General features: G+C 44.6%; 1 protein-coding gene and 1 long non-coding RNA gene across 2 annotated transcripts in view; one reads left to right on the top strand and one right to left on the bottom strand.

Annotated features, from left to right (window-relative positions):
* The window catches only part of LOC147646922 (uncharacterized), a 166622-nt gene that overhangs the window by 47989 nt on the left and 94093 nt on the right, over positions 1-24540 (bottom strand). The gene's annotated exons all lie outside the window — the stretch shown is intronic.
* Positions 14405-24160, top strand: LOC147646925 (uncharacterized). Its single transcript, XR_015281767.1, has 2 exons — positions 14405-14486; positions 21101-24160. It is a non-coding gene; the product is annotated as an uncharacterized LOC147646925 (long non-coding RNA).

Here is a 24540-nt window from a genome sequence, read left to right as displayed (position 1 = left end):
ACCAGTGAGGAAAAGAGTTAAGTTTTAAATGGGGAAGAGAGAATAAGGAGATGCTTTACAAGCTGAAATACCTTTCTGTTAAAGCTATGGAGATGGACAATAATAGCTTAAAAAGACTCCTTTAATTCATGACAGAGTATTGGGAAGCTTGGAGTGTTCAAAGTGTGGATTTTTGAGCAAAAGAGAGAGTAATTGTGATACAGTGAGTTGCTGGAACTGAGTAAAGCGAAGATTTTGAAGCCTTGGGGGCAATGAGAAAACTGTTTTCTAGGAAAGCTCACAGAGACAGATGAAGAAGACTTTTGCCTTTGAATGACTCATCCTTAAAATGACATCCCTAGACTCATGGCCCATACACACCTCAGAGTGATGTGAAATGAGAGGAGAAGAACTGATGACAGATTTCCGGGCAGCTGGCATCAGAGCAACAGAGAACTGTAACAGAAATAGTTTTCTTGTGAGAAACTCCATAGGTTATCAGAAAGAGACTTCTGTTTCTCTACAAAGACTGTAGCAAGAATTGGGACTGTTTTTAACCACCAAAGTTCAAAATTTTTTTTGTCTCTATGTGGTCATGTATACAAAGAAATGGTCAAGTAGTGAGAGATAGAAGAGTTTCCTGGAAGTTTATTCTGGTGCTCTTATTCTTGTAGTTTGTTAATAAACTTTCTTTATCCCTTTTTAAGTTTTAAGCCTGTTTTGCTCTTGCTCTAATCCATATCTCACAGCAAGAAATAAGTAATTTTTTAGTTACTGGTTTAAAGCTATGACATCTCCTTTCAAAACCTAGTTGAAATTTTGCAGAAACAATTAGATGAAGAAAGGAATGAGATCCATCTCTTGCCAGTGGCCCGAAGAGAGGAATGGGTTAAAAATTCAAAGAATGCTTACTCACCAAAAAAAACAGTGGAGAGGGAAACCCCTCTCATTAATCAAATTTAGCCTCAAAAAGAACTAACTGATGAAAAATTGTGGGCAGCACTGCTGTCCTAGCTTGAAACCTTTAATTAAAACAATATCATCATATTGTCATGGAGTTAACTTTACCTTTAAGGGAGTTGGAGTTGCTGGGAACTGCCTGGAGTCTTTTCTCCTGACCAATTATCGGTCATTGCTGAGAATTGACAGCAGTTTACGCCATTGAAAAGTGGGATCAACTTGTGAACCCTACCTTAAAGTGTAAAACCAGAGCTCTCTTGGTTCTCTTTGTTTCCTGGCTGTGAAGGGTGGCAGAGCTCCAGGCCTCCCGTTCCCTGCCCAGGCCATGCGGCCGGGCGGGGCCGGGGCCGGGGCCAGCCGCGTGTCCCGGCCGGCAGATGGCGGGGGGCCTGCGGAAGGTTTTCCTCGGGCCCGGGCCGGGCCGAACCGATCTCTGGCTCAGCTGCAGGTTTTGCTGTAACTAAATTCACTGGAAAATGCCGAGAGAAGAAAGAGAGAGGCCCTGGACTTGCAGCGGGCTGGAGCGGCGACTACACTCTCCAGAGCAGCCATGAGGAACTTTCCATCGCAGACGGCTCCAGCTCCTGTTTGGCAGAGATCACCGAACCACCTACAAAAGCCTGGGCAAGATTTTAACTCTTTCATTACCCAGATGAGACTTGCGGATTAATCTTTTTATCCAGAGAGAGAGAGAGAGAGAGTGATCAACATGAAAAGAGACTTTATAAACTACCACTGACAGGAAAGAAAAGAAGCTTCAGAAAAGGTAGAGAATTAAGAAGATGCTTTAATTAAGCTGAAATATCTTTCTGTTAAAACTATGGAGATGGACAGTTCTGAAAAGAACTCCTTTAATTCATGATACAGAATCTAGAGAGGAATAAAGTGTTCAAATTGTAAATTTGAGTAAAAAGTAGAGTAATTGTGGTATAGTGAAGTGCTGGGAGATTTGAAGCCTTGAGAGGCAATGAGAAAACTGTTTTCTAGTGAAGCTCACAGAAACAGATGAAGAAGACTTTTTGCCTTTGAATAACTTATCCTTAAAAATGCTACCCCTAGACTCATGGCCCATACAAACCTCAGAGTGATGTGAAAATGGGAGGAGTGGGCTCGAATAATAGCAGCTCTGGGCAGCTAACATTAGGGCAATGGAAAACTATAACAAAAATAGTTTTCTTCTGAGAATCTCCATAAATTAACAGGAAGAAACTTCTGTTTCTCTACAAAGACTGGTGAAAAGACTGTAGCAAGAATTGGGACTGTTTTAACCATCAAAGTTCCAAAGTTTTTGTCTCTGTTGTCATGTGAACAAGGAAATAGTGAGTAGATAGGGGATGAAAAGGTTTTCTGGAAGTTTATTCTGGTGTTCTTATTATTGTAGTTTGTCAATAAACTTTCCTTTTTCCTTTAAAGTTTTAGGCCTGTTTTGCTCTTGTTCTAATCCATATCTCACAGCAAGAAATAAGTAATTTTCTCAGTTATTGGTTTAAAACCACGACATCTCTTCAAAGTCTTTCAAATTCCAGAAACATTCCACAAAATCTCCACAAATTTGTACACAAACTATGAAAAATCTTTCAAAATGATTCAAGTCTAGTCAAAATCCAACAAAATTCCAGAAACATCCCAACAAACTCCCTAAATCTTCTCAAAACCCCACTAAATTCCAGAAACATCCCACAAAAACCTTAAAAATTTCCACACATCCTAGAAAAATCCCTCAAAATTCTTCAAGTCTTCTCAAAATCTCACTAAATTCCAGAACATTCCACAACATTCCAAAAAAATCGCACAACATTCCAGAAACCTCACACAAAATTCTTTACATTTTCGCAAAACTCCACCAAATTCCAGAAACATCCCACAAAATCTCCTCCAATTAGCACGCAATCTAAGAAAAATACCTCAAAATGCTTCATGTCTCTTCAAAGTCTACCAAATTCCAGAAATTTCCCACAAAATCTCCTCCAATTTGCACGCAATCTAAGAAAAATTATTCAAAATTCTTCATGTCTATTCAATGTCCTTCAAAATTACAGAAATATCCCACAAAATTCCACGAACATCCCAACACACTCCTTAAACCTTCTCAAAACAAAACCAAATTTCAGTAACATCTCACAAAATTCTAGAAAAATCTTGTCAAAACCCCACCAAATTCCAGAAACTTCCCACAAAAAGCTTACAAATTTCCTCACATCCTAGAAAAATCACTCGAAATTCATCAAGTCTCCTCAAAATCTCACTAAATTCCAGAACATTCCACAACATTTCAAAAAAATTGCACAACATTCCAGAAACCTCCACAAAATTCTTTATATTTTCGCAAAACTCCACCAAATTTCAAAAACATCCCACAAAATCTCCACAAATTTCCACACAATCTAAGAAAAATACCTCAAAATTCTTCATGTCTCCTCAAAGTATTAAAATTCCACATACATCCCACACAATTGACTAAATCTTCTCAAAACACTACCAAATTCCAGAAACATCCCACAAAATTCCACAAAAATTTCAAGATTCCAAAAACGCCCCACAGAATTCCACAAACATCCAACAAACTCACTAAATCTTCTCAAAACCCTACCAAATTCCAGAAACATCCCACAAAAATCTCCACAAATTACCACACAATCTAAGAAAAAAACCTCAAAATCCTTCATGTCTCCTCAAAGACTTTCGAAATTCCACAAACATCCCACACAATTCCCTAAATCTTCTCAAAGCCCTACCAAATTCCAGTAACATCCCACAAAAACTCTTCCAATTTCCAAAAATTCCGCAAACATCCCACAAATATCCAGAAAAATCTTACCAAAACCCTACCAAACTCCAGCAATATCCTGCAAAATCCCACAAAAATCCCACAAAATTCCAAAAACATCCCACAAAATTACAGAAAAATCTTCTCAAAACTATACCAAATTCCAGAAATATCCCACAAAATCTTGACAAATTTCCACACAATCTAAAAAAAACCCTCAAAATTCTTCATGTCTCCACAAAGTCTTTCGAAATTCCACAAACATCACACACAATTCCACAAACATCCCAACAAACTCCTTAAACCTTCTCAAAGCCCTACCAAATTCCAGAAATATCTCACAAAATTCTAGAAAAATCTTCTCAAAACCCCACCAAATTCCAGAAACATGCCACAAAAATCACCAAAAATTTCCACAAAATTCTACAAACATCCTGCAAAATTCCAGAAAAATCTCCCCCCAAACCCTACCACATTCCAGAAAAATCCCACAAAAACTTTTCCAATTTCCACTCATCCTAGAAAAATCCCTCAACATTCTTCAAGTCTCTTTAAAATCTTACCAAATTCCAGAACATTCCACAACATTCCAAAAAAATCGCACAACCTTCCAGAAACCTCATACAAAATTCTTTACAATTTCACAAAACCCTACCAAATTCCAGAAACTTCCCACTAAACCTCCACCAATTTGCACACAATCTAAGAAAAATCTTCCAAAATTCTTCAAGTCTAGTCAAAATCCCACAAAAATCCAGAAACATCCCACAAAATTCCAGAAAAATCACACAAAATTCCACATACATCCCATCAAACTCCCTAAATCTTCTCAAAACCCTACCAAATTCCAGAAACATCCCACAAAAACTTTTCCAATTTCCACACAATCTAAGAAAAATACCTCAAAATTCTTCATGTCTCCTCAGTCTTTCAAATTCCAGAAACATCCCGCAAAAATCTCCACAAATTTCCACACAATTTAAGAAAAATACCTCTAAATGCTTCATGTCTCCTCAAAGTCAAAAACCTTAAAAATTTCCACACATCATCGAAAAATCCCTCAAAATTCTTCAAGTCTCTTTAAAATCTTACCAAATTCCAGAACATTCCACAACATTCCAAAAAAATCGCACAACCTTCCAGAAACCTCATACAAAATTCTTTACAATTTCACAAAACCCTACCAAATTCCAGAAACTTCCCACTAAACCTCCACCAATTTGCACACAATCTAAGAAAAATCTTCCAGAATTCTTCAAGTCTAGTCAAAATCCCACAAAATTCCAGAAACATCCCACAAAATTCCAGAAAAATCACACAAAATTCCACATACATCCCATCAAACTCCCTAAATCTTCTCAAAACCCTACCAAATTCCAGAAACATCCCACAAAAACTTTTCCAATTTCCACACAATCTAAGAAAAATACCTCAAAATTCTTCATGTCTCCTCAGTCTTTCAAATTCCAGAAACATCCCGCAAAAATCTCCACAAATTTCCACACAATTTAAGAAAAATACCTCTAAATGCTTCATGTCTCCTCAAAGTCAAAAACCTTAAAAATTTCCACACATCATCGAAAAATCCCTCAAAATTCTTCAAGTCTCTTTAAAATCTTACCAAATTCCAGAACATTCCACAGCATTCCAAAAAAATCGCACAACCTTCCAGAAACCTCACACAAAATTCTTTACATTTTCACAAAACCCTACCAAATTCCAGAAACTTCGCACAAAAACTCCTCCATTTTGCACACAAGCTAAGAAAAATACCTCAAAATGCTTCACGTCTCTTCAGTCTGCCAAATTCCAGAAACATCCCACAAAATCTCCTCCAATTTGCAAGCGATCTAAACAAAATCTTTCAAAATTTTTCAAGTCTAGTCAAAATCCCACAAAATTCCACAAACATCCCAAAAAATTCCACAGACATCCCAACAAACTCCCTAAGTCTTCTCAAAACGCTACCAAATTCCACAAACATCCCACAAAAACTTTTCCAATTTCCACACAATCTAAGAAAAATACCTCAAAATTCTTCTTGTCTCCTCAAAGTCTTTTGAAATTCAACAAACATCCCACACAATTCCACAAACATCCCAACAAACTCCTTAAACCTTCTCAAAGTCCTACCAAATTCCAGAAACATCTCACAAAATCTTTACAAATTTCCACACATCCTAGAAAAGTCCCTCAAATTCTTCAAGTCTCCTCAAAATCTCACCAAATTCCAGAATATTCCACAACATTTCAAAGAAATCGCACAACATTCCAGAAACCTCCCACAAAATTCTTTACATTTTCGCAAAACCCCATCAAATTCCAGAAACATCCCACAAAATCTCCACATATTTCCACACAATCTAAGAAAAATACCTCAAAATTCTTCATGTCTCTTCAAAGTCTTTCGAAATTCCACAAACATCCCACACAATTCCCTAAATCTTCTCAAAACCCTACCCAATTCCAGAAACCTCCCACAAAATCCTTTACAATTTTGCAAAACTTTCTCAAATTCCAGAAACATCCCACAAAATCTCCACAAATTTCCACACAATCTAAGAAAAATACCTCAAAATTCTTCATGTCTACTCAAAGTCTTTCGAAATTCCACAAACATCCCAAAAAATTCCACAAACATCCCAACAAACTCCATAAATCTTCTAAAAACCCTACCAAATTCCAGAAACATCCCACAAAATCTCTTCCAATTTCCACAAAATTCCACACACATCCCACAAAATTCCAGAAAAATCTTCTCAAAACCCTACCTAATTCCAGAAATATCCTGCAAAATCCGTCAAAAATCCCACCGAATTCCAAAAACATTCCATGGAATTCCAAAAACATCCCAACCAACTCCATAAATCTTCTCAAAACCCTACCAAATTCCAGAAACATCCCACAACAATCTCCAAAAATTTCCACAAAATTCCACAAACATCCCACAAAATTCCAGAAAAATCTTTTCACAACCCTACCAAATTGCAGAAACATATTGCAAAATCCCTCAAAAATCCCACCAAATCCCAAAAACATTCCACGGAATTCCACAAACATCCCAACAAACTCCCTAAATCTTCTCAAAACCCTACCAAATTCCAGAAACATCCCACAAAATCTCTTCCACTTCCCACAAAATTCCACAAACATCCCACAAAATTACAGAAAAATCTTCGCAAATCCCCACCAATTTCCAGAAATATCCCTCAAAATCTTGACAAATTTCCACACATACTAAGAAATACCCTCAAAATTCTTCATGTCCCCTCAAAGTCCTTCAAAATTCCAGAAACATCCCACAAAAATCTCCAAAAATTTCCACAAAATTCTACGAAAATTGCACAAAATTCCAGAAAAATCTTCTCAAAACCCTACCAAATTCCAGAAATATCCCACAAAAACTTGACAAATTTCCACAAAATCTAAAAAAACCCTCAAAATGCTTCATGTCTCCTCAAAGTCCTTTAAAATTCCAGAAACATCCCAACCAACTCCCTAAATCTTCTCAAAACCTTCCAAATTCCAGAAACATCCCACCAAATCTACAAAAATTTCCACAAAATTCCACAAACATCCCACAAAATTCCACAAACATCCCAACAAACACCCTAAATCTTCTCAAAACCCTACCAAATTCCAGAAACATCCCTCAAAAACTTTTCCAATTTCCACAAAATTCCACAAACATACCACAAAATTCCAGAAAAATCCCACAAAATTCCACAAACATCCCCACAAACGCCCTAAGTCTTATCAAAACCCCACCAAATTCCAGAAATATCCCACAAAATCTTTACAAATTACCACACAATCTAAGAAAAATACCTCAAAATTCTTCATGTCTTCTCAAAACCCTACGAAATTCTAGAAACTCCCCACAAAATCTTTACAAATTTCCACATATCCTAGAAAAACCCTCAAAATTCTTCAAGCCTTCTCAAAATCTCACCAAATTCCAGAATATTCCACGACATTTCAAAGAAATAGCACAACATTCCAGAGACCTCCCACAAAATTCTTTACATTTTCACAAAACTCCACCAAATTCCAGAAACATCCCACAAAATCTCCACAAATTTCCACACAATATAAGCAAAATACCTCAAAATTCTTCATGTCTCCTCAAAGTCTTTCGAAATTCCACAAACATCCGACACAATTCCATAAATCTTTTCAAAACGCTTCCAAATTCCAGAAACATCCAACAAAAACTCTTCCAATTTCAACAAAATTACACAAACATCGCACAAAATTCCAGAAAAATCTTTTCACAACCCTACCAAATTGCAGAAACATCTTGCAAAATCCCACAAACATCCCACAAAATTCCAGAAAAATCCCACAAAATTCCACATACATCCCAACAAACTCCCTAATTCTTATCAAAACCCTACCAAATTCCAGAAATATCCCACAAAATCTTTACAATTTACCACACAATCTAAGAAAAATACCTCAAAATTCTTCATGTCTTCTCAAAACCCTACCAAATTCCAGAAACCTCCCACAAAATCCTTTACAATTTTGCAAAACTTTCTCAAATTCCAGAAACATCCCACAAAATCTTGACAAATTTCCACACATCCTTGAAAAATCCCTCAAAATTCTTCAAGTCTTCTCAAAATCTCACCAAATTCCAGAACATTCCACAACATTTCAAAAAAATCGCACATTCCAGAAACCTCCCACAAAATTCTTTACATTTTCACAAAACTCCACCAAATTCCAGAAACATCCCACAAAATCTCCACAAATTTCCACATAATCTAAGAAAAATCCCTCAAAATTCTTCATGTCTCCTCAAAGTCCTTCGAAATTCCACAAACATCCCACACAATTCCCTAAACCTTCTCAAAACCCTACCAAATTCCAGGAACATCCCACAAAAACTTTTCCAATTTCCACAAAATTCCACAAACACTCCACCAAATTCCAGAAAGATCCCACAAAATTCCACAAACATCCCAACAAACTCCCTAAGTCTTCTCAAAACCCCACCGAATTCCAGAAATATCCCACTAAATCTTTACAAATTACCACACAATCTAAGATAAATACCTCAAAATTCTTCATGTCTTCTCAAAGTCCTTCAAAATTCTAGAAAAATCCCGCCAAATTCCATGAACATCCCAACAAACTCCTTAAATCTTCTCAAAACCCCATCAAATTCCAGAAACTTCCCACAAAAACTTTAGAAATTTCCACACATCCTAGAAAAATCCCTCAAAATTTTTCAAGCCTTCTCAAAATCTCACCAAATTCCAGAACATTCCACAACATTTCAAAAAAACTGCACATTCCAGAAACCTCCTACAAAATTCTTTACGTTTTCACAAAACTCCACCAAATTGCAGAAACATCCCACAAAATCTCCACAAATTTCCATACAATCTAAGAAAAATATTTCAAAATTCTTCAAGTCTAGTCAAAATTCCTCAAAATTCCAGGAACATCCCAGAAAATTCCAGAAAAATCCCACAAAATTCCACAAACATCCCAACAAAATCTGTAAATCTTCTCAAAACCCTACCATTTTCCAAAACCATCCCACAAAATCTTTACGGATTTCCACAAAATCGAAGAAAAATCCCTCAGAATTTTTCAAGTCTCCTCAGTATCCCACAAAATTCCACAAAAATCCCACAAAATTCCAGAAACATCCCACAGAATTCCACAATTATTACACAAAATTCCACAAATATCTCCGAAAATTCCAGTAAAATCTGATTAAATTGTTAGCGTTCAGGAACACACATAACCACAAATGATTATATGCGGGTGCTTTATTAAGAGATCTGGGTGTCAGGGGTACACATACCCAAATCTCTCTCATCTTGGTTTTGGGTTGAACATATTTTCATAGTCTAGCATTATATAACTCACATATTAATTATTAAACTTACATTGTTCTATTGTATGCATTGTTTTTACCCAAGCATGGATTTCTCCTGATCCACCCCAGCCCCCTAACATTGTTCCTCACGTTCTTTAAACAATAATTACAGCTAATCACATCTAACAATTGTATCATGATCATCTACTGATTACACAGGTGCAATTTTGACCTGATTTTTAGCAAGTACAAGGCCTAACATTTCCCAGGGCCAACTTTTCCAAGGCCTTTCCAAACCTAACTTTCTTTCTAAGTCCCCGAATTTACTAAGATTTTGAGACCTTTTACTATCACTTACAGGACTTGTGTGCTCCAGACCCCTCACCAGCCTTGTTGCCCTTCTCTGGACACGCTCCAGCCCATCCATGGCATTCCTAAATAAATTGGGGGCCCAGAACTGGACACAGCACTCGAGGTGCTGCCCAACCAGTGCAGAGTAGAGGGGAGGAATCCCTGCCCTGCTCCTGCTGGCTACACTGTTCCTGATCCAGGCCAGGAGCCATTGGCCTTCTTGGCCACCTGGGCACACTGCTGGCTCATGCCCAGCCTGCTGTCCATCAGTGTCCCAGCTCCCTTTCTGCCTGGCTGCTGTCCAGACACTCTGTCCCCAGCCTGTAGCACTGCAGGGGTTGTTGGGGCCAAAGTGCACGACCCGACACTTGGACTTGTTAAACCTCACCTTGTTGGGTTTGGGCCCTGGATCCAGCCTGTCCAGCTGCCTGTGCAGAGCCCTCCTACGCTGCAGCACATCAACACTCCCAGCCAACCTGCTGTCACCACGGTTCCATGGGGCCCTAGAGTGTCACAATGGTCTCCAGGATTCCATGAAGCCTCCCAGCAATCCAGTTTTGGATCATACTGGGAGTGACTGGACTCATACGGGGAGTATCTGAGAATGACTGGGAACATACCATGCACATCATCCCCCATACTGGGGGTGACTGGGAGCAACTGGGAGCATGCTGGGAGCCAAAGGCATCATACTGGGACTGACTGGGTTGATCTAGTCAGAGGCAAATGGGACCATCCTGGGAGTGCTGCCATGTGACAAGGATCATACTGGAGCTTACTGGACTCATACTGGTGTTGAAAGGGAACAGCTGGGATCTCTGAACACCAAAGGTTCCTTTCCTGCCCACTGAAGAAGGAGCTTCCCAGTGTCCATGTGTGAGGGGACCTTCACCTGAACCAGATGCTGTTAGGAGAAAAAGCTGCCTCTGCTGGAAAATCCCACACAACAAGTCAATGCCAAGAGAGAGCATTTCACTTTCACAACTTCCCTCCTGGAGTCATAGTCCTTTTGAATCACACAGCAAGCAAGAGAACAGCACAAAATATAAGGCTGTGTCCAGTTTTTGGCTGGGTGAGCAAACAGAGGGAGTGCCAGGGTCCGCTGCCACAGACTCTCCTCTTGGGGAACAGAACCCCCCCAGGCTCCATTCCAAATGCTGTGCACACCCTGCTGGCTACAAACAACCCCTTTTTTAAGAAGTTGTTGGCAGGAGCTCTCCCAAATAAATGGCATCTTAATGGCAATTTTCATTCAAAATCACCTCTGTTCCAAAGGATGAACAGAAAGCCCACAGCAATCCCAAAGGCACATATGGTGCACCTGGGGAAATCCTCAACTTCAGGGCCCAGTGGGTTAAAAAATACCCATAAGAAGCCACAGAGTCCAGAGTGCAAAACTGCAACAACCACTTGCTGGATCATTTTGGCTGTGCTGCACATGTCTGCAGACTCTCTGTCCCCCTGCAAGGACAGAAGGACACCCATCAGGGGCTGGGCTGGCTGCTGAGAATGCCTCGGGCAGGACGATCCTCAGGCAATGAGCAGGTGCCCAGAGCCGCTCTGACACTGAGGCCTCTGTGCCCCACAGCAACGGGAACACCACAAGGACACGGCAACGTTCCTGTGACATCACAGCAGCAGCTCCCCCAAAAATTGCCTGCAAGGTTCTCCTGGGTCACCAAGGAGCACAAAGGATCCTCAGAGGGCACAACCTATTGCTCAAAGGATCCAAGAGGAACTCAGAAAATGCAGCAAATGAGGACACCCCACAGCCCAGCCTGAACACTGAGAAGGAACAAAGAAGTGACCAAACCAAAGGAAATACAACTTTTGGTCACTGATGCTTCTGACTATAACCAGCAAGGCTTGTTCCATCTGGGATCTTTGTTCTAGTTCTAGAAACAAGCAATGTTCTCTGCTGTAACTGTACATTCCATCACCAGCTAGAGATCCTCATTGACGAGGTCACCCAGCATCCCTGAGGCCACAGCAGGGAGGGCATCTGGTACAGCACTGTGGCTTTCCTGGGATCCTTCTGGTGCCTGTGGCTGAGAGGAGTGGGGTGGATGGAACCAGGACAGGTCACAGATCAGCAGCCCCACTGCAAGCAGTGCTTTCTCCTGCTGTGTTGGGACCGTGGGGTGACTGATATTGGGACTCCTCTGGCTTTGGCTCCTGCAGACCACACAGTGGCTCAGACACTGGCCTGAGGGAAGGGGTCTCATGGAAACCCGGCACAGGCATTTCTCTTTGGAGAGGGGGTTCTGCAGGGAGAAGGGAGAACGAGAGACGTTCCTGTCTCCTGAGATTCCCCCTCCTCTTTCAGCAGCCATACCACAATCCATCAATACCAGAGTTCATAGGATCACTTCCATGCCAGGGAGCACAAGGCACTCAAAACTGAACCCTGCCAGAGCCCAGCCCTGCCTGCCCATTTGGAGGGTGTGGGGGAATGGAATTTCAGCAGGAGCTGACCCACAATGATATTTTGCCACTTGTGGGTTTCTCACAGCCTTAGAAGGAGTTTGAGATCTCTGTCCCCAACACCCGCTCACCCTTCAAGTGCACACACGTGCCTGGGGGCAATTCAGGGTCCCTGGAGTGGTGGCTGCTAATCTTGGAAACAGGAGCTGTTGTCTTTTCCTGTGTGCTTAACTCCCTTCTAGCTATTAGAAAGTGGCTGAGTAAAGGAAATGACCCTGGAGGAAGGGGACCAGAACCTTGGAAAAAGATGAAACATCTTTTGTCTGAATTACAAATTAAATCTCTTTCATTTATTTCTTTAGTACTACTCTATTACTACAAACAAAAACATGTTTCTGAGCTGACTGTTGGGATTCGGGGCTTTATTTCTTGGTCTTGTTGTTGTTATTATTATGTTTTAGTGTTACTTTTCATTGTCAAGACTTTTAAATCTTAGACATAAATAACAAATGCTGGATGTCACACACTGGGAAAATTCCCTTGTTTTTCCCACCAGAATTAAACTGGACACTCAACTCCAAGTTGCCAGTGGATTCTAAAGACGGAAAATCCTGTTAATGCCGGGTTTGGTGTGGTTTGGAGCGGGGGAAGGGTCTCATCCCCTCCCAGAGGCGCCCCAAGCCCGCTCTGCTGCCACGTCTGCACTCGCGGCCCCTCACGGCGGCCCTGCCCTGGGGACATGGTGGGACCCCCTCCTGCCAGGGCTGAGGCTCCTCATGGCCCCTCACAGCCCCTCATGGCCCTACAGAACCTCTCATGGCCCCATAAAACCTCTCATGGCCTCTCATGGTCCCTCATGGACTCTCAAAGCCCGTCATGGCCCCTCATTTTTCCTCACGGCCCCTCTCAGCTCCAGGCGCGGGGCTCCTCCCAAAGGAGAAGGGGTCGGGCCCTGCTCTTTCTCCTTTTATTTCGGTCCCTTCATAGCGACGAGTAAACAAAGGCTGAATGGAGCCTTTCCCCAGCGTTTCCCTCGGGGTTCATTGCAGGCTGAAGCTCTGTGCTGGCGCTGGCCCGAGCACCAACATCCCTGCAGCCCCCAAGGCCTTTGCTGTCCCCCCGTGTCCATTCCCTGTCCCCGAGTCCCGCCCGGTTCTGGCAGCAGCAGCAGCCGCAGTGCAGCGGGCGCCGGCCCGGCCCGGCCGGGACTCCCGGCCACGAGCAGCAGCAGCGCCGGCCCTTCCCACCTGCTCCTTGTTAAGAATAATATGTTACAGTTGCTGTTTGTAAACTCCTTACTTACCTTGTACCCCGGTCCCAGGATATTGTTAAGAATAATACGTTCCAGTTGCTGTTTGTAAACCCCTTACTTACTTTGTAAACCCCTGTCCCAGGTTTACTTACCCTTGTACCCCTGTTGCAAATTGCTGTACCCCATATTTTTGTTCCTTGTTCAGCCAGACCCTGCCCCCTCTCCCAAGTTGCTGTACCCTGTGTTTCTTGTTCTGTGTTCAGCCAGGCACTGCCCCCACTGCTCCTAGACTCCCACATGGCAACATTGTATCCCTTTCCCAAGTTGCTGTACCGCTCTGAGGAGGAAGATGACATACTGACTTTTATGCAAACGAGAGAGACCAGAGACTTATGGGATGCACCCAGACTGGAAAAGACCCCAAAACAACGAGCCACGCAAAAGGGAAGGAATAGAACCAGCACCATCTAACAAGGAAGACCCAGAGGAGTCCCCTGGCTTCTTTCCAGGGGCCGACGTAACCTAGAGGAGACTCGACTGGGATGACAGCCTAGACTACGAGCCTGAAAGAACGAGTCTTCCTGGGGACTCCCGTGAGGAAGGAAGGCCCAGCTCTGTCCTAGTGACAGAGCTGCACTGATCCTCCTCTTCTGCGGTGTCCAGTGGGAGCAGTGGCGGTGTGCACAACCCCTCGGGCCCCCACCCCAGAGCTGTGCTGCTTAATAAAGGCCTTTTTAAAAGGAGCTGGTCTCCTGGCCAGTTTATCACAGCTTGGGGGCTCGTCCGGGATAGCCACACCCTGAAGAGGACCAGGGACGGGACGGCCACCCACCCTATTGGGCCTCCAGAGGACAGCTGGCTATACCGGACCCAGAAGAACAGCCTGGGATCGACATCGCAGAAGAGCGCCGGATTGGGTAAGCTACCGGTGGCGGGAGTAGGAGGCGAGTGAGTGGATGTGTGAGTGAGACGGGGGCTGGCAGCTCAGACCCCCGGGGCGAGTGTGGACTGCCCAGTACCGCGGTTCCGGACTCCCGCGAGGGGGCCGGCCGGGAACGGCAGGAAGCGAAAGAGGCTCACTTGGGCCTAGAGAAACGAGTGAGGCGTCTCCTGGGGATAAAAGCCCCCCCTCTGAGTGCGCAGAGGGTACCTAAGAGAGTGAGTGGCGCACATAGGGGTAGGCCCCTCTACTGAAAAGGGCTAAACGGCCTAGGCTGCTCCGGGCGTGTGGAAGGCCTAGGTGAGTGAGAGTCACACGCAGGCAATCTAGGTAACTCCCGGGGTGGTGTGTGGGGGTGCCTAGGTTCGGTGTGAGTGAACACACCCCCCCCGCTTGGGTACTCAGACGACCTGACCGGGGAATTGGAATTGGGGGTCCCCAGGCCCTACCGGCACCAGGCGGTCAGCGAAGGGCCCTCGCTTCCCAGGGTCTGTGACACAGGACGTGCTGAAAGGCTCTAGTTGTCGCGGCTCAGTCTCGGCTCAGGGGGTTCCTGAGAAGGGAGGTCGTTAACCTGCTGCCGGAGAGCACAGGGGCAGGTAGTCTGCGCGGGCGGGCGAGGCAGCTAGAGTAATACACTCACGCATCCCTTAGCTGAAGCCATTCCCTGGTGGGCGGAGCGGCTAGGAGGCAAGGGGGAATTCTCCCACCACTCACTTACAGTCAGCCCTCGCGCAGAAGCTATTCTCACTGGGGAAGGGGGATAGTCAGGGAGCGGAGGGGCAGGGGGTTCCGGGGTGAGCCCTGCTGACCAAATCTTGTGGACGGCACTGAGACAGGGACGGGGGAAGGTCCCAGGAGCGTCTAGTGCTAGGGTCCCCTCGACGTCGACCCAGGAGTGCTCATAGTCTTCGCTGGCAAGAGGGTCAGGGAGGCGAGGCGCGAGGGGAACGGGATTGGGGTGTAGGGAGGGGCAAGCGGAACCTGCAAGCCCCGCTGGGACCTAACCCCCGGGGCAAGCGGAGACTGCAAGCCCCAGAAAATTCAAAGTGTGAGTGGAAGGCCGGCCGAGTGTAAGAAAGGGTGTGGATTCTTGTGTGAGAAGATTGAGTGCATTCCCTAGTGTGAAAGGAGGAGAGAGTGAGTTCCTAGAGTGTGAGTTTTTGTTGAGGTTTGAAAGGTTAGTTGTCCGTCATTAGAAATTTTCAGTTTGAGTAGGAGCACCTTTATAAAGTTTAATTTAAGTAAGAGCCAGTTTTAAGCTGGTTGGAAGTTGTGTTGTCTGTCAGTTCCAGTTTTATTCAGGAAAAGGCACCGTAAGTTTTAAGTGAAGGTCCAGAGGTAGGAGGAGCAATGGGACAGTGTTTAAGTAAGAGAGTAAGTCCCAAGGGGAATGAAGAGGCCACCAGAACCATTCCCCCCGATAGCCCACTAGGGCAAATGTTAAATTGCTGGGATGCACAAGAGGCCACCAAGGGCCTGGACCGGATCAAGATGATCCATTACTCTATAGAGGTCTGGCCCAAACTAGAGATACAAGGACAGTGGCCTTGGTATGGTACTAAAGATCCTTGGATGTGCTCCCAACTGTACCAGTATCTGAAAACCAGAAGAGGCTCAAGTCCAGAAGAGATCAGTTATGCAGCCTTGTGGCTGAAACAAAGAGCAGACACAGAGATGGTGAAAGTATGTAAGTTGAAGGAAGAGAAGGGGGAAGGGAAAGAAAGTAAGAAGCAAGAAAAAGAAGCTAGCGAAACAGGTAGTAAATGGGACCCCCTAGATCATCTACCCCCTCCTCCTACATACCCAACAGCACCCCAGACTTCTTCACCCAATTCCCCGACCTTTTCCCCTTCTGCATCACCCCCACAAAACCCTTGTACACCCGATTCAAACCCTTTCTGCCCAAACCAATCCCCCTCCACATCTTCAGCTTCCTCTACTATCCCGATACCCTTTTCCTCAATCCCACCACCGTTGGTGGCCCCAGTCCTTTCTAATCTACTTCCTACCTCCCCCTTACCTCCAGAAACCCCTACATCAGACCAAGTTTCTTCTCCCTCGCCTAGTACTGTCCCTTTGCCCCCTCCCAACTGGGAGCTGAGTACCCCCAAATTTAATACCAATCCTCCTCCTCCTAACAACCAGCAGCTCCCTAAGACTCCCACCCCTAGTCAAGAACAAGATTTTGGAGATGGACCCTACTGTCACACACGATCTAAGACAACTAAGCTCCTTCCCTTGAGAGAAGTCCCTATGGGAGGAGTAGCTGGAGGGGTAGGGTTTGTCAATGCCCCATTGACAGCTTCAGAAGTCCGGGGATTCAAGAAAGAGCTAGGGAACTTAGTTGAAGACCCAGTAGGGATAGCCAACCAGGTAGACCAGTTCCTGGGTCCAAATACTTACACCTGGGGGGAGTTAAACTCTATTTTAAACATCTTATTTAACCCTGAAGAGGTAGCCATGATCCGTACTGCGGGGATACGAATCTGGGAAAGGGAGAATAGATCAGGACTCCCAGGAGAGTATAAACTCCCACAAGTAGATCCAGGGTGGGATCCTAACAGGGAGGAGGGAAGGCGGAACATGAGGGACTACAGGTCCCTAATAGTGAAGGGTATTAAGGAATCAGTTCCCCGGGGTAATAACACAAAACTAGCCTTTGATGGGACCCAGGAGAAGGACGAGACTCCAGCCACCTGGTTGAATAGGTTGAGGAGAAATTTTCAGCTGTATTCAAACATAGACCCTGACAGCCCTGAGGGCCAGGTGTTATTAAAAGTGCAGTTTGTGACTAAGTCCTGGCCTGATATCAGGAGGAAGCTTGAAAAACTAGAGGACTGGCAAGAAAAGGGGATCAATGAGCTATTAAAAGAAGCTCTAAAAGTCTACTTGAGGAGAGAAGAGGAGAAGACGAAGACAAGGACAAAGCTCATGGTGGCGGTGGCCCGGGAGATTGTTAGGGCAGACAAGGATCAGACAGATAGGAATCAACAAAGTGATGGAAAGCCAAAGTCCCAGTCTGAGGGAGATAGGAAGAAATCGGTTATGTCTCCATGGACCAACCCTAGGAACTCTCGAGTGAGTGGGAGGTGTTACTACTGTGGAGAGACTGGACATCTCAAAAGAGACTGCAAGAAATTATCCCTGGATGAGGAAATAGCTAGAGAGCAGGATGTCATGGAGAAAATCTTAAGGGGAGAGGAAAGTCGTGATTAGGGGTGTCAGGGGCTATATGTAATAGGGGACCCGATGAAACACCGAGAAGAGCCCCTGGTAAACCTTGAGGTAGGTCCCCAGAGTGAGGAAGTAGAATTTTTAGCAGACACGGGAGCAGACCGTTCAAGTTTGAACAAGCTCCCAACTGGAATGTTTTTAAGCAACAAAGTTTGTGAAGTGTCAGGAGCTGAGGGAAAACCCTTCATGGCTCCTGTGATAAAAAATGTTGAAGTGAAAGGAAATTCTCGGCAGTGCTATGCAGACTTTGTGTACCTACCAGACTTAGAGACTAACTTGCTGGGAAGAGACTTGCAGGTACAACTGGGAGTGGGAGTAATACCAGTGAACAGAAAAATGGTGGTCCATATGATGAAGCTAACAACCAAAGATATAGAAGAGATTAACTCTGAGGTTTGGGCGGAAGAAGGGAAGTTTGGATATTTAGATATTTCCCCAATAAAGATTGAAATCCAGAAGAAAACCTCTCCTATCAGGATCAGGCAGTACCCAATGTCCCTAGAGAGCAGAAAAGGATTGGCCCCAGTTATTGATCACCTGCTGGCAGAAGGCATTTTAGAGCCATGCATGTCCCCCCATAACACCCCGATTTTGGCTGTTAGAAAAGCAGAAGGGAAGTACCGGTTAGTCCAAGACCTGAGGGAAGTGAATAAGAGGACTGTTACCAGGCACCCAGTGGTGTCAAATCCATACACCCTCCTGAGTCAAGTACCCAATGAACATGTTTGGTTCACAGTTATCGATCTAAAGGATGCATTCTGGGCATGTCCCCTAGCAGAAGAATGCCGTGATTGGTTTGCCTTTGAATGGGAATATCCTGAAAAGAAAAGAAAACAACAGCTAAGGTGGACTCGGTTGCCTCAAGGCTTTACAGAGTCTCCGAACCTTTTTGGGCAAGCGTTAGAAGAATTACTGAGCCAATTTGATCCCGAAGGTGACATCCAAATTTTACAATATGTTGATGATCTCTTGATATCAGGGGAAGATCAAGACAGGGTAAGAAAAACCAGTGTGCGGCTGTTAAACTTCTTGGGGACCAAAGGGTTAAGGGTGTCCCGGAATAAATTACAGTTTGTAGAGCCCAAAGTCATTTACTTGGGACACATAATAAGACAGGGCAGTAAGGAACTGAGCCCAGAGAGAGTATCAGGCATTCTAGCCATACCTGCACCAAAAACAAAGAGAGACATAAGAAAACTCTTAAGCCTTTTTAGATATTGCAAACTATGGATGGAACAATATACCCAGAGCATCAAGTTTCTTTATGAAAAGCTAGTTGATTGTGAACCCATAAGGTAGACAGCTGAAGATGAAGCGTAATTAAATCGGCTGAAGGTTAAGCTGTCCTCAGCACCAGTTTTAAGCCTGCCTGACTTAAAAAAAAAAAAGAATTTGATTTGTTTGTCAACTCTGAAGAAGGGACTGCATATGGGGTTCTGACCCAGGAATGGGGAGGATGTCGTAAGCCCATAGCCTGTCAATCCAAACTGCTGGACCCAGTAGCTCGTGGGTGGCCCACCTGCGTGCAATCAATAGCTGCTGCTGCCATTTTAATAGAAGAGGCCCAAAAGCTAACCCTACAGGGTAAGATCAGAGTCCACACACCACATGATTTAAAAACAATCTTGAGCCGAAAGGCTCATCAGTGGCTGACAGATGCCAGGATATTAAAATATGAAGTCATCCTAATGGATACTAGCAATTTGGAGCTAGTAACCTCCAAGGGCCTGAACCCGGCACAATTTTTGTTAGGGGAGCCTCTGCCTGAATTAGAACATGACTGCTTAGAATTGGTAAATCTCCAAACCAAAGTGAGGGAGGATCTGGGAGATGTACCCCTGCCCTATGGGAAGGTACTATTTACTGATGGTTCCTCCAGGGTGGTGGAGGGGAAAAGATATTCAGGGTATGCAGTGGTCGCAGAGGTAGGGGAAGGAAAACTAGAGGTCCTAGAAAAAGGGAGACTACCCCCCAGTTGGTCAGCTCAGTGCTGTGAGGTTCATACTCTAAAGAGGGGTCTGGACTTGCTAGAGAGAGAAAAAGGAACCATCTATACAGATTCAAAGTATGCCTTTGGGATAGTCCATACCTTTGGTAAGATCTGGGAGGAGAGAGGCTACCTGAACTCCAAAGGGAAGAACCTGGCACATGAAGGGCTGATTAAATCAGTATTAGAGTCCTTGACCAAACCCGCAGAGATCGCAGTGGTCCACATGAAGGGGCATCAGAAGGGAGACTCCTTAGAAAGCAGAGGGAACCGACTTGCTGACCAAGCAGCTAAAGAAGTGGCCTTAGATCCAAAGGAATCGGTGAAAATTTTTAAACTGGATGAGGTAGTAACTGAAGAGGACGGAAAGAAGGAACCAATATTTACCAAGAAAGAGTGGGAAGTAATAAAAAAATTAGAATTGTCTCAAGGGGAACAAGGAGAATGGTTAACCTCAGATGGGCGAAAGTTTCTGAACAAGGCCTTAGCCCGGAAAATATTAAATGAGATACATGAACTGACTCATTGGGGAACCCAAGGGTTGTGTGATCATTTTCTGAGGGAAAACTTATGCTTGGGAGTTTATGATCTAGCAAAGGCCATAACAAAGGGGTGTGTAATATGCCAGAAGGTAAACCAGAAAGTAATGAGAAAGGCTGAACCTGGGGGAAGAGAGTTAGCCATGAGACCATTCCAGAGTGTGCAAGTAGACTTCACAGAAATGCCTCCTATACAAGGATATAAACACCTATTGGTGATAGTTGACCATCTAACCCATTGGGTAGAGGCATTCCCCACAAAAAAAGAGACAGCAGAAGAAGTCGCCCGGGTAATATTGGAAAGTATTATCCCCAGATATGGGCTAGTGAATACCATTGACTCAGACAGGGGATCCCATTTCACCTCCCAAGCCTTACAGGCCATTGTAAAGGCTCTAGGAATAAAGTGGAGACTGCACACTCCATGGCACCCCCAGAGTTCGGGTCGGGTGGAACGTATGAACAAGACATTGAAAAATGTGTTAACAAAACTAATAGCTGAGACCCAGATGAACTGGTTAAAGTGTTTGCCTCTCGCCCTCCTGAGAATCAGAACCAGGCCACGATCTGACCTTGGTGCCTCCCCATACGAAATGATGTTTGGGCTCCCCTTTCTAATGACCCCTTACAGCACTGGAGATTACATAGAAGGGGAAGAAATAGCTAAAAAGTACCTAGAGACAATTGGGAGGACCCTAAATAACCTAAGAAAGAGAGGATATCTCCCCCAAACCTTCCCACTTGACACAAACATCCATCAGATCAATCCGGGGGATTGGGTATTGATTAAATCCTGGAAAGACACCCCCTTAACCCCAAAATTTGAAGGTCCCTTCCAGGTTCTGCTGGTGACCCACGCTGCTATTCGGACCCAAGAAAAGGGGTGGACTCACGTCTCACGTGTAAAAGGACCGGTATCGCCTCCTCCTGACTGTGGACAAGGCACAGAAAAACCCCCCATGAATTCTCCCAAGTGGACTGCCATTACAGATCCTACCAGTCTAAGAGTGACTCTTAAGAGGCAGCCAGAAACAGACTGAGAGAGAAAGAATATAAACAAAGACTGCAGAACTCTGCTGAGTGAGTTGGTTTAAGTGGGAGTGTTCTTAAAGTTCTTGTGGTTGTTGCTGTAAAATAATTTTGATGTTAGCAAAGTTGGTTGAATGAAAACCCCACCCATTGACTTCTCCCACAGGACATTCTCCAAAAAGGCAACTAAATTAAAGAAGAAGGTGGGAGGAGAAGGACCATACCATCTCTCCTGATCCCCCAAAAGACCTAAGAGGCAAGACCGGGTGAGGCTAACAGGGAAGGTGAGCCATGAAGCTCCCTAAAACAAAACTAGCTCATACCGGACTCTTAGGTGGACTGATGTTGGTCCAGCTGGTGAGCCTTGGGATAGGGGACAGTGGAGAAGCATGTACAAAGTGCTACTATCCCCTATATGATGGAGAGGATCTAGGATCACTGATGAGGGTCCACACAAACATCAATCCCACCTGTTTTGATCACACCAAATTGGAAACCTGTCAGGAGGAAGGAAAGACATATTGGATTACTAGAAATACTGCCTCATTTAGGCAACGTCTTCTTGGAGAATGCCCTGTAGGAGAATCCTGGCTCTGCTTTGAACAGGAGGGACTGAATGATGTAATAAAAGAAAAACAATTGAAGATAAGGAAAGGTGATCTGGATGAAACACGAGGTAAGAACCTATTCATTGACCTGATGGAGAGAATCAGCAGAGAGTTAAACTTAACCAATTGTTGGGTATGTGGGAACACCCAGATGTCAGATATTTGGCCCTGGGAAGGGATCAGCCTGGCACCTTTAGACATTCTAAGGTGGAAATTAACTGAGCAAAAACCCCAGACAGGGAACAGGGGACGGGAACAATGGGATCTGAAAGCAAGAGTGATTGGGGAAGAATGCATTAAAAGGACAGGAAGAAGATACAAAACCCCTGTGGGAAAAATGGCCTGCAAAAGATACCTGACGGTGAAACACTCAGGCAGCAGGTGGATTCCCCAAGAACCAAACAGGTACTGGGCCACTGGGAGAAAGGAAAGGGGGTGTATTTATCATGAGGGGTACAAACTGTATGAGTGCGCAGAAAAAGGAATAAACCCTTTTTGGGGGTTAAGAGAACTCTCAAAATACTGGGAACATCCTACAGACACACAGGACACTTTCTGGAAGGCCCCTGCGTATTTATTTTGGATTTGTGGGAGCACTGCATATACCCACCTCCCAGGGGATTGGGCAGGAAGCTGCACAATTGGGATAATAAAGCCTGCTTTTTTCCTCCTACCTAAGAAATCAGGGTCATACTTGGGAGTCCCCTTGTATGATAACTTAAAAAAAGGCAGTCGAAAGAGGAGGCATGTAATGGACCTAGGAAGCAATCAGAAATGGAAGGGGAAGATCTGGACCCCTGAGGAAATAATTAAGACATATGGACCGGCCACGTGGGCCCAGGATGGATCCTGGGGGTATCGTACCCCAGTCTATATGTTAAACCGAATCATCCGTCTCCAGGCAGTATTAGAAGTGGTGTCAAACAGAACTGCCCTTGCTTTAGACCACATCAGCACACAATTGGCACAAACCAGGGCTGTAGTCTATCAGATTCGGCTGGCGGTGGACTACCTATTGGCAGATGAAGGAGGCATTTGTGGAAAGTTTAATTCCTCTGAATGTTGCCTGGAGAGAGATGACAAGAGTGAGGTAATCAAAAACATCTCAAAAGAAATACGAAAGATAGCTTATGTGGGCACCCAGGAATGGACTCCTCTGGTGAACTCAGACTGGTGGAATGACCTTTGGTCCTTCAAAAAAGGGTGGTGGAAAAAAATAGTCTTTATTGCTGTCTGTGCATTTGCAAGTTTCTTGATCCTGCCCTGTTTACTCCCCTGCCTAATCAAGACAGTGACTACCACAGTACAAGCAAGCATCCAGATCCCTGAAATAAAAGATAAGAAGCAGGCCAGGATCATGTTAATGGAGACTCAAAGTCAGGATCGAGAGCACAAAACTGCCAGGGAAATATATGAGCAATATCGAGAATTAAGAGATAAATATTCCCAAGAGCCAGAAGTTAATGGTTGATGCGGGCTAGAGCCCGATCAAAATATAAGAGGGGGGATATTGTTAAGAATAATATGTTACAGTTGCTGTTTGTAAACTCCTTACTTACCTTGTACCCCGGTCCCAGGATATTGTTAAGAATAATACGTTCCAGTTGCTGTTTGTAAACCCCTTACTTACTTTGTAAACCCCTGTCCCAGGTTTACTTACCCTTGTACCCCTGTTGCAAATTGCTGTACCCCATATTTTTGTTCCTTGTTCAGCCAGGCCCTGCCCCCTCTCCCAAGTTGCTGTACCCTGTGTTTCTTGTTCTGTGTTCAGCCAGGCACTGCCCCCACTGCTCCTAGACTCCCACATGGCAACATTGTATCCCTTTCCCAAGTTGCTGTACCGCTCTGAGGAGGAAGATGACATACTGACTTTTATGCAAACGAGAGAGACCAGAGACTTATGGGATGCACCCAGACTGGAAAAGACCCCAAAACAACGAGCCACGCAAAAGGGAAGGAATAGAACCAGCACCATCTAACAAGGAAGACCCAGAGGAGTCCCCTGGCTTCTTTCCAGAGGCCGACGTAACCTAGAGGAGACTCGACTGGGATGACAGCCTAGACTACGAGCCTGAAAGAACGAGTCTTCCTGGGGACTCCCGTGAGGAAGGAAGGCCCAGCTCTGTCCTAGTGACAGAGCTGCACTGATCCTCCTCTTCTGCGGTGTCCAGTGGGAGCAGTGGCGGTGTGCGCAACCCCTCGGGCCCCCACCCCAGAGCTGTGCTGCTTAATAAAGGCCTTTTTAAAAGGAGCTGGTCTCCTGGCCAGTTTATCACACTCCTGCCTCGGCTTCCCAGGCTTTTTGCCAGGGCAATTCTGGACTACAGCAACAATCCCCCACAAACAGCCCTGATTCCTCAGGCCCGCCTCTGCTGCCCTCAGCCAGCCCTCAGAGGAAGAAAGGATCGGGTTCCAGCGCTGTTTTCAGCACTGTTTTACTCACCCTGAGGTGACAGCAGGAGGCTGTTGGTGCCTTGGCCTTGGCAATTGTGGATCCCAGCTGATCTTGCCCCTCTTCTGCTTGCCACTTGAATTTTAGCAGTACAGCTGCAATTGCCTCTTTCAATCAGTGCGACCCACTGTGCTTTTCTGACAGGGAACTCGGACTGCTTGTTAAAAAGGCCTCATGAG

The sequence above is a fragment of the Cyanistes caeruleus genome, unplaced genomic scaffold (assembly GCF_971803275.1).
Source record: "Cyanistes caeruleus unplaced genomic scaffold, bCyaCae1.hap1.1 HAP1_SCAFFOLD_76, whole genome shotgun sequence".
Classification (NCBI taxonomy): Eukaryota; Metazoa; Chordata; class Aves; order Passeriformes; family Paridae; genus Cyanistes; species Cyanistes caeruleus.
Note: the sequence above shows the minus strand (reverse complement) of the source record. Positions and strands in the feature narration are given on the sequence as shown.